The sequence below is a fragment of the Panthera tigris genome, chromosome C1 (genome assembly GCF_018350195.1).
Source record: "Panthera tigris isolate Pti1 chromosome C1, P.tigris_Pti1_mat1.1, whole genome shotgun sequence".
Lineage (NCBI taxonomy): Eukaryota > Metazoa > Chordata > Mammalia > Carnivora > Felidae > Panthera > Panthera tigris.
In genome coordinates this window covers 56,240,160-56,256,201 of record NC_056667.1, presented here as the reverse complement: position 1 = coordinate 56,256,201, position 16,042 = coordinate 56,240,160, and the positions used below count along the sequence as shown (strand labels likewise).

The window sequence follows — 16,042 nt, the reverse complement described above, 5'->3', positions numbered from 1 at the left end:
TGAACAACCTGAAGTGCATTTCAAATACAGCTTTCTCTATATCAGTGGCTCTTAAAGTGTGGATCCTAAGCCAGCATCATCAGCGTCACTGGAACTTGTTAGATATGAAAATTTGTGGCCCCTCTCCTAATCTACTAAATCAGAAAACCTGAGGATGGGGCCTACCAATCTATGTTTTAAAATGCCCTCCAGGCGGCACTTGGAATGAGCACCGGGTGTCACACATAAGTGATGCACCCCTGGGATCTACTAACTAACTTGAGAATAGATAGATAGATAGATAGATAGATAGATAGATAGATAGATAGATAGATAGATAGATAGATAAAATTTTAAAGAATAAAAATTAAAAGCCCTCCAGATAATTCCAATGTACCCTCCAGCTTAAGAACCTCTGTTCTCACCAAATCACCAAGGTGGATACTGCTGTGTGCAGCCCAAATGACGTGCATAATGAAAGCACTCAATCCACCTGCTGCTAGAAGCAAAGCAGCTGACAGCTCTCAGCTGAGTCCTTCTCAGAGAACCGATCCCAAAGAAAGAGAGTCCCCTCACCTAAGGACACACTTGAACATCACCTCCTATGGGAAGCCTTCATTAAACAATATATTCTTCTCCATGTGGGCTGAGGGTCTCTGCTGTGTGCTCCCATAGCACTTTGTTGATTATTTCATCATAAACAGCACTGCACCTGGAACATAAATGGCACGTCCATTAAATAAATACGTATTTATTTAATGACTATCACTTGTCACAATGTGTCTAAATCATCTATTTAAGTGTCTATTAATAATCTTCCTCTCTGGACAGTAAGCTCCTGGAAAGCAGAGACAATACTTCATTTATATACTAATGTCCAGTGCCTGGCACACTGACTGATTAGTGCTACATAAATATTTAGTAAATTAGTAAACATTCTACTTTCTGTGGATTCAAAGATGAATACAATATGGACCCATCAATGAGAAACTCACACTCTAGTTGAAAAAAGAGGACTGTGAACTATATAAATCATGGTGCCACCTGATACATGTTATGAAAGAGTATGAACAAACTGCCTTACACCATACCAGGAATAATACTATCTCCTTTTCAATCCTGCTTATCTTTCACAGCTCAAGAAGACAGATCTTTCCCTTCCCTGACTTCCTATAATATATACTCTCTTTTTCACACATTTGGCTCACAGTGTATATATATTGTTTAGCAGTGTTTTATATATATGCCCTGCCTACCCATATAAATTGAAAATTTAGATTAGGAAATATGTCTTCGTATCTCAAATGCCTAAACCAATAACTCAACAATTATCATATAGTTGTCAATTTAGTAAATATTTTTATGGAAATAAAAAATAAATTAGCCCTGCCTTAGGTAGGGTTCCCTAGGAAACAGATTTTGAACAGAGATTTGCATATAGAAGATCAACTGGGGAATGTCTGCTCTGGAACACCCAGAACAGGGTGACACTATTGCAACAAAGGCCTCAGCCCATCCTACAGGAGCTCTGGAGCCATGATGGCTCTTCTTGCTGTCCCATGTTGAAATCTGAGACTTTATGTCCCCACATCAACCACTGAATGGAGGCTGTCCCTAGGAAGGGGCATAACCTTGGAAAAGACAACTCCTTTCAGCAAGAAGTAATTACTAGAGGGGCGCCTGGGTGGCGCCGTCGGTTAAGCGTCCGACTTCAGCCAGGTCACGATCTCATGGTCCGCGAGTTCGAGCCCCGCGTCGGGCTCTGGGCTGATGGCTCTGAGCCTGGAGCCTCCTTCCGATTCTGTGTCTCCCTCTCTCTCTGACCCTCCCCCGTTCATGCTCTGTCTCTCTCTGTCCCAAAAATAAAAAAATAAAAATAAAAAAAAAAAGAAGTAATTACTAGAGGGACTGACTACCTGTGAATGAATCATCATTACACAACACTCATAACACCTGCAGAAAGGAAAGTTTTGGGCCAGCAGAGGGGATCTGGCTGTGCACCTCTGTATCACTGTAGTACCAGTGTTTTAGTTGTGAGAACTAATCATACATGTGAAGAGACATATTTGCTGTTATTTGTACTTGGCTTAATATTTGATGTATTGATGTTACATCTCCATTAAATAAATTCTGAAAGCCAATTTGTCTCAAGAATTTAAACAGTAACTACTACATATTTTACTCAATACCTTCTTTAAAAAATTTAAACTATTATTATGGCTGAGTCTCCAAATACTCTCCTTTAAATAGCAGACAAACCTGCACAGGTACAAAGATTATAAACTCAGCTTTTCACAGTGTGCCTAACTTGATCTAAAGCATCAACACCATAGATATAAATTATTTATTATTATTATTATAACTTCCAAGGTTATTGCTTTATTTATATTGATAGTTTCCTAGGATTTCTGAATAATTTTCATTCCTTCACAGGAATCCAGGTTGCAGAATTTGGTTGGGACTAATAAAACCTGGTGGCTTACATATAAATGATTCAACAGCCACTGGTTATTAGAATGAGACCATTACTACTGTGAAGATTTACTTGATACAACATGAATTTTTTAAACTTCTGTCATGTGATTTTAATTTTTGAGACTTGATATCTTCCCCAAAATGATGTGTTCTTTTCATTTTGCATGGCTGATAGTCCCTAACTCATAGCTCTTTTATTAAGATATATCAACACGTTTTGTATATTTTAATACCTGAATTTACTATTAGTATTTTATTATAACTACCAGAGACATTTAGAGGTTTCATCTTACAGAACATAAGAAACTGAGTCTGTATAACTTGTCATTTTGGAACATCATACTAAACTTTCTTTATAATATTGACTTCAACCCATGACTATGATATATCATTTTACATATTTAGGTCTTATTTAATAATGTCTTTCAATAAGGGTTGTGTTTGTCTCCATAGGAATCTTAAATATTTTGTTATATTCAAAAAACATTATGTTGCTATTGCAAATATCTTCTTAAATCACATTTTCTAATTAGTTGTGATGGGAAAGAAAAATAAAATTCATTTAAATATCAATATTATATATTATAGCCTTGTAAACTCTCATTAGTTTTAATAACTTCTCTATAAATTTCTTTTGGTTCTTCAAGTAGACAATTATATTGGCTGAAAATAATCATTTAGGTTTTTTTCTAAACATGTATTCCAAATGTTATTCTTTTAATTAACTTATTAAAAAACTGATAACTACAAAAATGTTCACTTAAAGTGGTGATATCAGGTAGACAAGTCTTGTTTCTAATTTTTGAAGAAATTCTCTTAGGAGTGATGTTTGGTATGAATTTTTATGGATAGCTCTAGCAGGCTAAAGTTCTCTTCCAGAATTTTCTTTCTAAGAAGTTGTTTTTTTCAAATACTGAATTAGTGTTAAATTTTTTCAATTATATTTTATATCTTGATATGATTATACCATTCTTGTCCTTTAAATTATTAAAGATACATTGATTTTTCTAATTCTAATGCTGCATTCCTATAATTCCAATTTCATAATAATGTGTTAGCCTTTGATGAATTCTATTCCTTAATATTTACTTAATTGTTTTGTGTGGTTTTGTGTGAAATACCTCTATAAAATCTTTGTTTCCTATCAGTTTTTGTTATCAAGGCCTTACTAGCCTCATAAAATGAGTTAGAAAGTTTAGTATTTCCCAATAAGATGGTATATTTGTCAGTTGTCTTACAAATGTGTCAGTGGTTTTCATAGATATTTAAAACTAAATACTAGGTGCATGCAACTTTAGAATTTTGAATTTTCATAGTGAAAAGAAGTTTTTACCAAGGCATGCTATTTTTCCCTAGTAATTCTTTGTCTTAAACTCTTTCTTGTCTGATATTTAAGTAATAGGCAGCTTATATGAAAGCTTTCTCGTGTGGCATCAATATGCAACAGGTAGGAAATTCCAAAGTAAAGGGTGCAGCAAGACTATATTTTCAAATGATGGATCTGAGAACTGGTTTCACATATTTAAAAATCATTTGCTCACACGGACCATCAAAACATAGCAAAAGGGATAGAAAGGATTAAATAAGAATATTCATTGTACTACTAGGAGTCAACCCTTCCACTATCACCACAGACAAAAATATAAAATGTTAGAAACAATTCCCTATGTATCTTTCATATTTATACATGTTTAGGCATTAACAGCCCTTTTGCTCCATGACTCTTTCATCAGGAATGGTTTTCAGATGGCCCTGGCAGGATAGAAACAGAGACTCACTCTGGAGAAAGTTTATTTACATTTATGTATAATAAAGATAGAGACATCTTTTCTCCTGAAAACATTACAAGGTAATATTGATAGAGATGTCTCCCTTTCTCCCCAGAGGTACTTGTTTATAGACCAGGTAATAAAGATAAGGTCTCTCTCCAGAGAAGATGGGTAGGTTTGCCAGCAGTCTCTCATGAGATTGGAGGTTTCCTGGGGCACCTGGGTGGCTCAGTGGGTTAAGCGTTCAACTTCGGCTCAGGTCATGATCTCATTGCTCGTATAAATTGGAGCCCCGTGTCAGGCTCTGTGCTGACAGCTCAGAGGCTAGAGCCTGCTTTGGATTCTGTCTCTGTCTCTCTCTGCCCCTCCCCTGCACCACCCCCCCACCACTCTCTCCCTCTCTCTCAAATATAAATAAACATTTAAAAAATTAAAAAAAAAAAAAGATTGGAGGTTTTCTAAGATCAGTGTTCCTCAGCTTTGACACTGACCTACTCGGCACAGAATCCACCTGGATCCACTTCCAGATAACTTCTTGTAAAACTTTCAGGAAAAGGAAAACTGATGTGAACCTGCAGCTCATGCTGCCTGCTGTGCTGTAAATAATAAACTCTAAATCCATTTGGGATCATTGTCTTCTGATCAGCCAAAACAATGGAAGACAAGCTACTGGCATCTGTCACCATGCTACTGTTTCCAAACTGCTTGAGAACTTCAGGTCTGATAAAGTTAAAAAAGTCTGCAGAAGTTCTAATAACTTGTTTCTTACAAAGGTTCTTGAATCCCAAAATCAGATGTGAAATTCATAGTTGGAATGTCAGTATGGGATCATTTTTAAAAGTCACTACTTAAGACAACTTATTACTAGGATAAGATGATCATAACAAAAAGACAATGTGAAAAGTACTGCCGGGGCACCTGATAAAAGAGCATCATCTGAAGAAGAGCCATTGCCCACTAAGAAAGTTGTAGTTTGATGGGCGTATGTTTTCAGAGAAGCCATGAGAAGACGCCACAAGAGAAAAATCAGTCAAATAAAAATTTGGATATACCCTTTACTTCTTTTCCAACTACAAGATAGCTCCTTTCCCAAAGACTATCCAATTACAGCTAAATCCTTCAATGAATGTAGAAGTGTTCAATAATGTTTGGAAAGGAATCTGTTTTGCAAGATAATGTAATATTGGAATTCTTTTATAAGAATAAACAAAAGTCATGGGGTCTAGAATTGTCACTGAATAGCAAGGAAAGTAGTAATCACCTTTAAAGCATTGAGTAGGTATTAAAAAATAGTAGGTAACAAAGGTAAAGTCGGTTTCATAGTTATACTCCATAAACACTGATGGCTCAATATAGCCATTACATTAAAGGAGTTAAACTAGCTTTCTTTTAGTTACATTTGCCTACTATAACTTTTTCTAGTATTTGTTTCACTCTAGCTTGAAAATTTGTCTTTACATGGATAATTCAGTCTAACATTTACATTTACTGTGTTATATTTGTTTTTACTTTTTCTATATGATTTCATTTTCTTCTTCCTGCATTCTTTTGAATGCATGTAGTTTCTTCAATTTTTCTTTTATTCATTCTGCTTTTTCCTTGTATAGTTTTAAAGTTAATTTAATCATGCCACTTTATTTTTATAACTTTAGAAATTTTCCATCAAAATCTAGACTTGAAAGAAAAAGTATAAAAGCTTAAAATACTTTAACTAAAATCACTATCTTTTAACTTCTATTGTCCAGAAGCTCAGGGCTTTTTTTTTTAATTTATAGTAGTTTCATCTTTTTATTACCTCACAAATTGGACATAATATATTTACTCAAATGTTTACCATTTTCTTCTCTCATTTCAGACCTTCTGTCATTATTTTTCAAATGAAACATTTATTTTTTTTAATTTTTTCCCAGGAAGTATTAACCTTTTATATTTCTTTTTTATAACACAAACTATTTTAATTTATTTTTAAGTTTTTATTTTAATTTCAGTTAGTTAAAATATAGTGTTATATTAGTTTCAGGTATACAATATAATTCAACCGTTCCATGTATCACCCTGTTGCTCATCACAAGTGCACACCTTAATCCCCATCACCTATTCTTTCAAGTTTTTATTTAAATTCTAGTTAGTTAACATACAGTTTTATGTTAGTTTCAGGTGTACAATACAGTGATTTAACACTTCCATACAACACCCAGTGCTCATCACCAGTGCACTCCTTAATCTCCATCACTTATTTAACCCATTTCTCCCAACCCCTCCTCTGATAACCACCAATTCTCTATGGTTAAAAGTCTATTTTCATTAGGATATAAAATATATAAAGAACTTAATAAAACCCTAAAATGAATAATCTAGTTAAGAAACAGTTAGGAGACATGAATAGACATTTTTCCAAAGACATATAGATGGCCAACAGACACATGAAAAGATGCTCAACATCATCAGTGAAATACAAATCAAAACTACAATGAGATATCACCTCACACCTGTCAGAATGGCTAAAATCAACAACACACGAAACAGGTGTTGACAAGGATATGAAGAAAAGAGAACACTTTTACCCTGTTGGTGGGAATGCAAACTGGTGCAGCCACTTTGGAAAACAGTATGGTGGTTCCTCAAAAAGTTAAAAGTAAAACTACCCTATGATCCAGCAATTGCACCACTAGGTATCTACACAAAGAACAGAAAAATACTAATTTAAAAGGATACATGCACCGTGGTGTTCATAGCAGCCTATCTACAATAGCCAAATTATGGAAACTGCCCAAGTGTTCACCAACTGATGGATAGAGAACACGTGGTATATATATATACACAATGGAATTTTAGCCATTAAAAAGAACAAAATCTTGCCATATGCAATGGCATAGATAGAGCTGGAGAGTATTAATGCTAAGCAAAATAAGTCAGAGAAATACAAATACCAAATAAAATGTATCTTTTAAAGGTTCTTTAGTGAGAAGTTAATAGAAAGTTTTCTTTCTCTCTTTTTATATACCTTAAAATGCCATGATGACAATTATTTTCTCTCCAGTCTCTGAAGATTTTATCCCACTGCCTTAGGGCTTTCCTTGATGCAGTTGACAAGTCACTTGTCAGAATAGTTATATTTCTTTGTAAATAATCATTTTATTTTTCTCTCTGGCTGCTTTAAAGATTTTTCTTTTGGTTTAAAAATTAGAACTCTAATTAGATATAGTTAGATGTTCTCATTTTTCCACATCTCTTAGTTTCTCTTTACTATTTCTCATTACTTATTTACTTTTTGTTTTACTGTCTTTAATTTCTTCAGATCTTTCAGTCTCCTAAGTAACCCATCCATTTTATATCCAACTGTCCATTTAAAGAACTTTTCTGGATTTTTTTCAAATATCAGATAATTGTTATAGTTTCTTTTTTAGGTAAATTCAAAAATATTTGTTCCATTTACATTTAAATAATATTTGGACTGATATATAAGTCTCAGATCACAATCTTCCAGTATTATATGTTACTGGAAAGTCTGTGGCCAGCTTGATATATTTTGTTGTTGGATAACTTAACCTCTTTGCCTGTATGCACAAAGTATTTTGTCTTTATTGCCGGCATACAGTAAATGTCAAAATACAAAAAACTTTTTCTTCATTAAAAAACTGTAAGATAATTGAATATTGCCAGCAAAAATAATATCAACATATTGTGGGGATTAAGACCCATATTGACGTAAAACGCATGACAAAAATGGCACAAAGGAGGGTGATTGAGTGTAAAATTGTACAGTTTTTACACTATTTATGCAGTGGTCTAATGAATGTGAATTCATTATGAAGGTGAATGGTGATAAATATATCTTAAATATTTTAAACTTTAGAGCTGCTGAAAAAAAAGTAGAGCCAATAGGCAATAATGAAGATAAGATAGAATATTAAAACACACAATCTAAATAAAGGCAGAGGGGTGCCTGGGTGGCTCAGTCAGTTAGGCATCCAACTTTGGCCCAGGTCATGATCCTGCACTTCATGAGTTCAAGCCCCACATCGGGCTCTGTGCTGACAGCTCAGAGCCTGGAGCCTGCTTCAGATTCTGTGTCTCCCTCTCTCTCTCTCTGCCCCTCCCCTGCTTGCACTCTGTCTCTCTGTCTCCCAAAAATAAATAAACATTAAAAAAAAGTTTTTTAATAAATTAAGGTAGAACATCAGGAAAAAGAATATACGCCACAAATAAGAAATAAACAGCAGATACTAGACTTAAATCCAAATACACTTAAAATTACGTTAAATATAAAGAGTCTAAGCATGCCAATTAAAATGTAGAGATTGTCGGGTGCCTGGGTGGTTCAGTTGGTTAAGTGTCTGACTTCAGCTCAGGTCATGATCTCACAGTCCATGAGTTCAAACCCTGCATTGGGTTCTGTGATGATAGCTCTCAGAACCTGGAGCCTGCTTCAGTTTCTGTGTCTCCCTCTCTCTCTCCCTGTGCATGCTAGCACTCTGTCTGTCTGTCTGTCTGTCTCCCTCTCTCTCTCTCTCAAAAATAAACATTAAAAAAAATGTAGAGATTGTCATGGGGTGACTGGGTGGCTCAGTCAGTTAAGCATCTGACTTCGGCTCAGGTCATGGTCTCACAGTTTGAGGGTTCGAGCCCCACGCCGGGCTCTGGGCTGACAGCTCAGAGCCTGGAGCCTGCTTCAGATTCTGTGTTACCCTCTCTCTCTCTCTCTGCCCCTCCCCTGCTCATGCTCTGTCTCTCTCTCAAAGACAGATAATAAACATTAAAAAAAAAAAAGTGTTTAAAAATGTAGAGATTATCAGAATGACTATGGATTTTTCTGTGATAATTTTTTTAGGACATAGTATTGCTTTTCAATTTTTGATTCAAATATTTTGGTTCTAAAACATTTCTTGAACTATAGCTTTCAATCTTTCTATTATATTTTTCAATCAAAATAATTATGGGTACTTGAAATTCTCCTTAGTCTCTCTTCCATACAAATTTCTCTCCAAACTTTTTTATCTTCCTATAGACACTGTAATAAATTACCACAAACATAGTGGCTTAAAACAATAAACACTCTCTTACAGCTCTAGAGGTCAGGAATGTGAAGTGGGTTTCACTGGGCAAAAACCAAGGTGTGGGTGGTGCTATGCTGCCTCTGGAAGTTCTAGAGGATAATCTGTTTTCCTGTCTTTCCCAGCTTCTAGACCTGCATTCCTTGCATCCCTTGGACCATAGCCCCTTCCCGCATCTTCAAAGTCAACAACATTCCATCTTTAAATACATCTCTGCTATATTAAATCACTTTCTCCTTTTCTGTCACCATGGTCAAATATCTCTTTACCTACTTCCCGTAAGGACAGTTGTGATTACATTAGGGGCCAGCAGGATAATCTCTCCATCTCCAGATACTTAATCACATCTGCAAAGTCACCCTTGCCATATAGATAACATTCATAAATTCCAGGGATTAGGATATGGGTATCTTTGGGGGCATTATTCAATTTACCACAAATCCTTTTTAATTACTCGTTCATTTCCAATTCATTTTGCCTGCTTCTCCCACTCCTACTGGGTTTTCAATAACTTCCATTATCTTTTGTTATATTAATCACATGATATTCATTTCCAGGGGTCATTTTTTTTCATTAATTTCTTCTTAATCTGAGCTCATGTATTTTTTAAATTGTAAGAAGTATTTAAAATCTTCAAAAAACAATATGATGATTTTAAAATAAATTTGAAAATTCTTTGATGCTTATCCCATCAAAAGCTGGAGTTTAATTTTCCTTCTTTTAAATATGGGTTACTCTTGTTGACTCACTTGTAACAAACAGAATATGACAGAAGAGTCAATATGTAGCTTTTGAGGCTAGGTTATAAAAGGCATTGTTGTTTTTGCCCTATGATCTTAAAATCGCTCACCAGAGGGTAAGCCAACAACCATGTTGTAAGAACAATAAAGCAGCCTGTGAAGAGGTTCATATGGAGAGACACTGAGGCCTCCCACCAATAACCAGTAACAATTTGCTAGCCATTTGACACAGAAGAAAGATGGTTGTCTATGAACCAGGAAGCTGACTCTTACCAGAAATCTCTCAATGCCTTGATCTCAGATTTCCCAGCCTCCAGAACAGTGAGACATACATGTTTGTTGCTTCAGCCACCTAGTTTATGGTATTCTGTTATAGAAGCCCAAACAGACCAAGACATTCTTGTTCTGTAAAAGACCATTAAGCCATGAAACATTCTGAAATTATTTTTATGCTTAATGCATATGAGTTCTTCATCTATAAAGTCAAAATATAAACTGATAGCTACTACATCTCACAAAGCTATATTAAGAGTTGATACAGGGGCACCTGGGTGGCTCAGTCGGTTGAGTGTCCAACTTCAGCTTGGGTCATGATCTCATGGTTCGTGGGTTGGAGCCCCATGTCGAGCTCTGTGCTGACAGCTCAGAGCCTGGAGCCTGCTTCGGATTCTGTGTCTCCCTCTTTCTCTGACTCACTCTCTGTCTCTGTCTCTGTCTCTGTCTCTCTGTCTCTAAAAAATAAAAATAAACATAAAAAAAGAGTTGATACAGTATTTTATTACTATATTGGAGATTTAGGAAAAGTAATATTCAGATGGTAACATTATTATTGTGTTATGACCTCCCTTTATGGTTTGGGTAATGAGTTATTTAATTCCCATAATATTAAGCAATTTAAATAAAACTTCTAGAGATGGACAAATTAAATGGTTTGATGGCATAATGTTTAGAGTGAAGCAATTGAATAAAACTGTAGGGATATTTGTAATCAAGCTAGATTTAAGTAACATCTGATGTACTTTTATGGAATAATAGCTTTGATGATAAGCTAATTTGAGAAAAGTAGGTCCAGCTGTATATTCATTAGAAATAAGGAAAATGCTCTCCCTAAAACATAAAGCAACATACAAGAGGCAATCTAGTAAAGCATCCATTAGCTTAAGAATATGTATATAATTCCAATGGCAGTCTTAGCTCCACCAGTGACTAAGCAAGTTCATTTCAGCTCCTTCTTTTATGTTTCAGTGCCTCAGAAAAACAGGGTAAAACAACAGTTTCATATTTATCTTGAATATTTCATGAATACATTGTGATTTTAAGTGTACTGATATGGAGAAAGGGAACAGATATATGCACATTTTAGGGAATAAATCATTTCAATTTATTAGGAAAAAAACTTTGGAACTTTCAAACTATATGTATTATGAAAAAACAATATATTATCACTAAAGACAATGTTATTTCTCTCCCCCTCTTTTTTTTTTAAAGTAGACTTCACACCCAATGCAGAGCCCAATGTGGAGCCCACCACAGGGCTTGAACTCACAACCCTGAGATCAAGACCTGAGCTGAGATCAAGAGTCAGATGCTTAAACAACTGAGCCACCCAGGCACCCCACAGATAATGTTTTTTCTAAACAGTTTGAATTTATTTGCATTTACTGACTCTAATAAGCACTTGTAAAATTATTTTAACATCTTAGCAATTTTATAAGATGTTTTTAGAAAGCAGTTTTTTTAATGTTTATAAATTTGTGGTAAGGTGTATAGTATTCCTCACTCTATCCTATGAAAGATCACAATGTGGTATATCACAAAGAAGATGGGTTTTATGTGCCATACAAACCTGAGAGGGAACCTTGACAAATAGTTTAAGTTACTTAGTAATGTTACCTCTTCACATCTGTTTTCTAATCTATATAGTGGGTATTGTAAAACCTACCAGTGTGGTTTGGAAGATTAAGTGAACAACATATATTTATTTAGTATCTGAAATGACATAGATGCTTATAAATATCTTCTATATTACTAATTCTGAAGTAATTTATCAATTTGTTCTCCCTTCCCTTGCTCTACGTGTTTCACCCTCTTTCTACGCCATAATCTGATCATATAATTTGATCACAAAAGGATGATTGATAATTCATGAGTTTGAAGAGAGAAAATTCAATCACTTTCAAGTTCCTTTTTGGATTATAATCATGGGTAAGAAAACTACAGCTCACAGGCCAAACTCAGCCTGCAGCCTGTTTTTACATGACCGACCCATGAGCTAAGAGTAAGTTACAAAGAAGGAAGAGGAAGAGGGGAAGGAGCAAAAGAAAGAGTAAGGAGAGGAAGAAAATGGGGAAGAGGAGGAAGAAGAGACTATGTGACAGACTATATGTGGCCCAGAACACCAAAAATATTTATATTCAGACCCTTAAATGAAAACATTTCTGGATTATACCCTGAAGGCATTGTGATCTGAAACCTCATCTTACTGCATGGAATTGAGAATTCACCATAATTAGCTATAAGGAAATAATAAATAAAAACCTAGACTTGGAAATAACTGTGTTTATTAACAATAAAGAAACCAAATAAAGATTAAAGGTATAACAAATCTGTGATTATTTTTAGATATTAGTAAAAATAATTCTTAGTTACCTAGAGTCTGAGTTAAAATTAAATTCATTTGAAATGTTGCTTAAATTACTAGAAAGCTTCCAGTTTTGCAACCAAGCAGGCTCACTGCACCATACACTACTTGAATATTACAGTAGTGGAAGTTAAAGATGTTTAATTAAAATGCTTGAACTACAATATTAGTAGTTATTTATTGAGCTGTTATTTCAGAGTTTCGGAGGAAATACAATTTATGTGTTAAGCAAGCAATAAAAACCCCAGCATAAAAGTCAGACTTCCAACTACCTCTTACTCCAGCAGAAATTTAACTTTCTTGCCAAACCTGATTTATTTTCATATGCCCAAGCATATGGAAATAAGCACAGGACTTAGTCAAGGTACAAAAGAATCAAATTGCAGGCAAGAAATTTAATAAAAATTAGAAATGTAACCCATAATGTTAGTGGTCTTCGGTCTTAGGAATCCTGTTGTCCACTATATAGATAAGATACATGAACCCCTTTTCTCGGAACTGACTCACTACACACAAGCTGAGCCCCCCACAGCATTATTTGTCCCATATGATCATGTTAGCCTAGCTATAATCCTTCCAAATGGACGCAATCAAATCTTTCTCCTAAAATGGGGTTTCAGATTCATAGTCAATCTCTGTTAACTGCTTGAGCGTTTGTGGAACAAAAGGTGGGGGGGGGGGGGTCTTAAGCCATATTTATAGAGAAGCAGGAAAAAAATCTTTAAACAAGGAAATGTTCAGATTCACAGAGCAAGGCCAGAATAGACTATGCTATTCTGTATCTAGAAAAAAATCTGTGTCATTACCTTGTCTCCTGATGGGCTTCCTATTTCTGTTTCCCATCCTGTGAGGCCCAGCTGACCTTCCTATTCCCCACTTGTGTGAAATACTATTAATCCATATATAATACATATTTATTTTCTCTACAGCACTGCTCCCTAGAGCTTCTGATCAGTAGGCCTGAGAATCTGTATTTCCAAAATGTTTACAGGTGATTCTGAAATGTGGAAAGGAGACCACACTTTGAGAATTACTACTTTAAGGTCACTATGTATACAAAAAAGTCTTTGGTTCGAGTGATGGGATGGGGTGGTTGAGCGATGATATGGTATCATTACACAGGTCAGCAAATTGGAAAAAAGAAACTATGGTCTTCAATCTAGATGACCCTGCTGCGATATGAACCATCCAATCATCCAAGCACTCCTTAATACACTAGTGTTTCTACCCACTGTGTGATAAATCAGGACTTCAGAAACTGTTAACAAGTGTCTCAAGCCATGACTTCTAGTGTCATGACCTAGACCTCTAAGCCTTGTTGAAGAACCATCACTTTCATGAACCGTGAGTTTTGGGGGAACAAGATGCTGATCCTTATTACTCCCAACAGCCTTCCATCATCTATGATACCCAAACTCAAGGACTCGAACATCTCTAACATCTTTCCCAGAATCAACCACTTCTATTGGAATCCTTCCCAATCTATAATAATCCATTTGCATCACTTTGATGAGCCTAAGTTTTCAAAACTGAAGGTTCTGTTTGACATATTGTGAGGGCAAGAGGCTAAGTTACTGGGAAAGAAGGGAAAATCTCTGAATATAGAATGCAAATCATTAGCTTTGGGTAGATACTAGAGTTGAAATATAATAAATCTATACATTACACGATTCATACAGTACAGGGCTATCTCCCAGTCTGGAAGACAGAATCCACCCACAATTTCTTAAGGTCAGAACTTCAGTTTATCAAATCACCTTTGTGTCAAAACCAATTCCTGTAGATTTTTATTCATTCAACAAATATTTTTTGGGCACACATACTTCAGTGGAAGACCCAGGCTTCATAGGCTTTAATCTAGCACAATCTAGCACAAAATTTTATATAATTTTAAGAAAAATTATATAAAATTATACACATAAAATCTTCAATAAAAATAATGAAAAAGTAAACCACAATAAATTACAAATTGTATTAAGTTGCAATACCAAAAATATAAAATCAGAAAGTGGCATATGTCCATTAATTAACTTCCTTTACTAAATTAACTTTCAGCTTCACAATTTGTCATTAGTAATGACATGAAAAATTTTAGAATTATTGTCATATTTGGGAAAAACTATCAAGAAGAGGACTGTTTTGACTAGGTGTTGATAAGTGAAAAATTTATTTATCTACTTATATTTTACTCATCTGATATTTGGAAGACTTTTCCACAAATTAGCTTCTGGCTCTGAACTATTCTGTTTGTTCTCCTCTTCCCACATACTTTAGGTACTGAAGCCGTAGTGAGTTCATATTATAATAACTGCCTATGCTGCACTTTTATGCTTCAATCTTGATTGAGTCAACACAGCAGGCTATAGTAATATTCCTAGAAAACATCTCTGCATCAGCATGGCTAGCAATGATTTAACTCTATGGGGGAATGAATACAAATAACATAAATAAATCTCATTAAACGAAGTATATTGGCAAATCAATTTCCTCTAAGCCAGATTCCGAAACTATCCATAGCTACTTGAGTGCCAAGCCAAAGATGCAGTAGAAGGATTTATTACAGACTGAAAAAAAATCTTATTTTTAAAAAAATCTTACAAAATCTTATAAAAATATATGAACACTGATAGGGCCTCTCCCAAGACTTTGGAATGAACCCATGCAAGTAAGAGGCCCTAAAACTATGTTGCCTTTAATTCATGCTAAACCTACCTCTATATCCTCCCACTAGACAGACCAGAAGTTGGCTTTATTTTAGAAAAATGGGTGACATTTAAAAGGTAAATGCTCTGGACTCAAGAAGACTGGGTACAACTTTGAGGCTCCTACTTAATGCCCTGTTTGTCATGGGCCATGCACTTGACTTTAGTTTCCTCACATCAAAGATGAGGCTGGTGGGTAATAATGTCTCCACAAAACACATATTTAAGTGAATGCAGGGTTGTTGTTCTTCTGTTCATTTGTTTATTTGTTTGCTTTTAGAGAGTGAGAGTATGAGTGGGGGAGAGGGACAGAGGGAGAGAGAGAGACTGCTAAGCAGGCTTCATGCCAGCATAGAGCCTGATTCCATGGCCCTGGGATCACAACCTGAACAGAAATCAAGAGTCAGATGCTCAACCAACTGAGCCACCCAGGCACCCCTAAGTGAGTGCAATTTTTAAACTATAGAGTAATTTATAAATGCTTATAATCATTTTTATTAATAATATCAGTACTACTATTCACACTACTAGTTTGAATAATCAACTTAAGGTTATAAAAATTGCTTTTACCCTTCTGCATTCTTAGCATCTAGTCTCTACAATGTTTGTTCCTCTGTGACTAACCTAGATGAAATAAAAGCATAGCAAGATTACAGACTTGCTATGCATGGACTCCTAGTGC

At 35.1% G+C, this 16,042-nt stretch overlaps 1 long non-coding RNA gene across 1 annotated transcript in view; it reads right to left on the bottom strand.

The window, feature by feature from the left end:
* Window positions 1-586: 586 nt before the first annotated feature.
* LOC122241441 overlaps window positions 587-16,042 on the bottom strand; it is a 54,520-nt gene continuing 39,064 nt past the window's right edge. The window contains exon 3 of the long non-coding RNA XR_006221583.1: window positions 587-691. This is a non-coding gene — a long non-coding RNA (uncharacterized LOC122241441). The remainder of the gene's footprint in view (window positions 692-16,042) is intronic.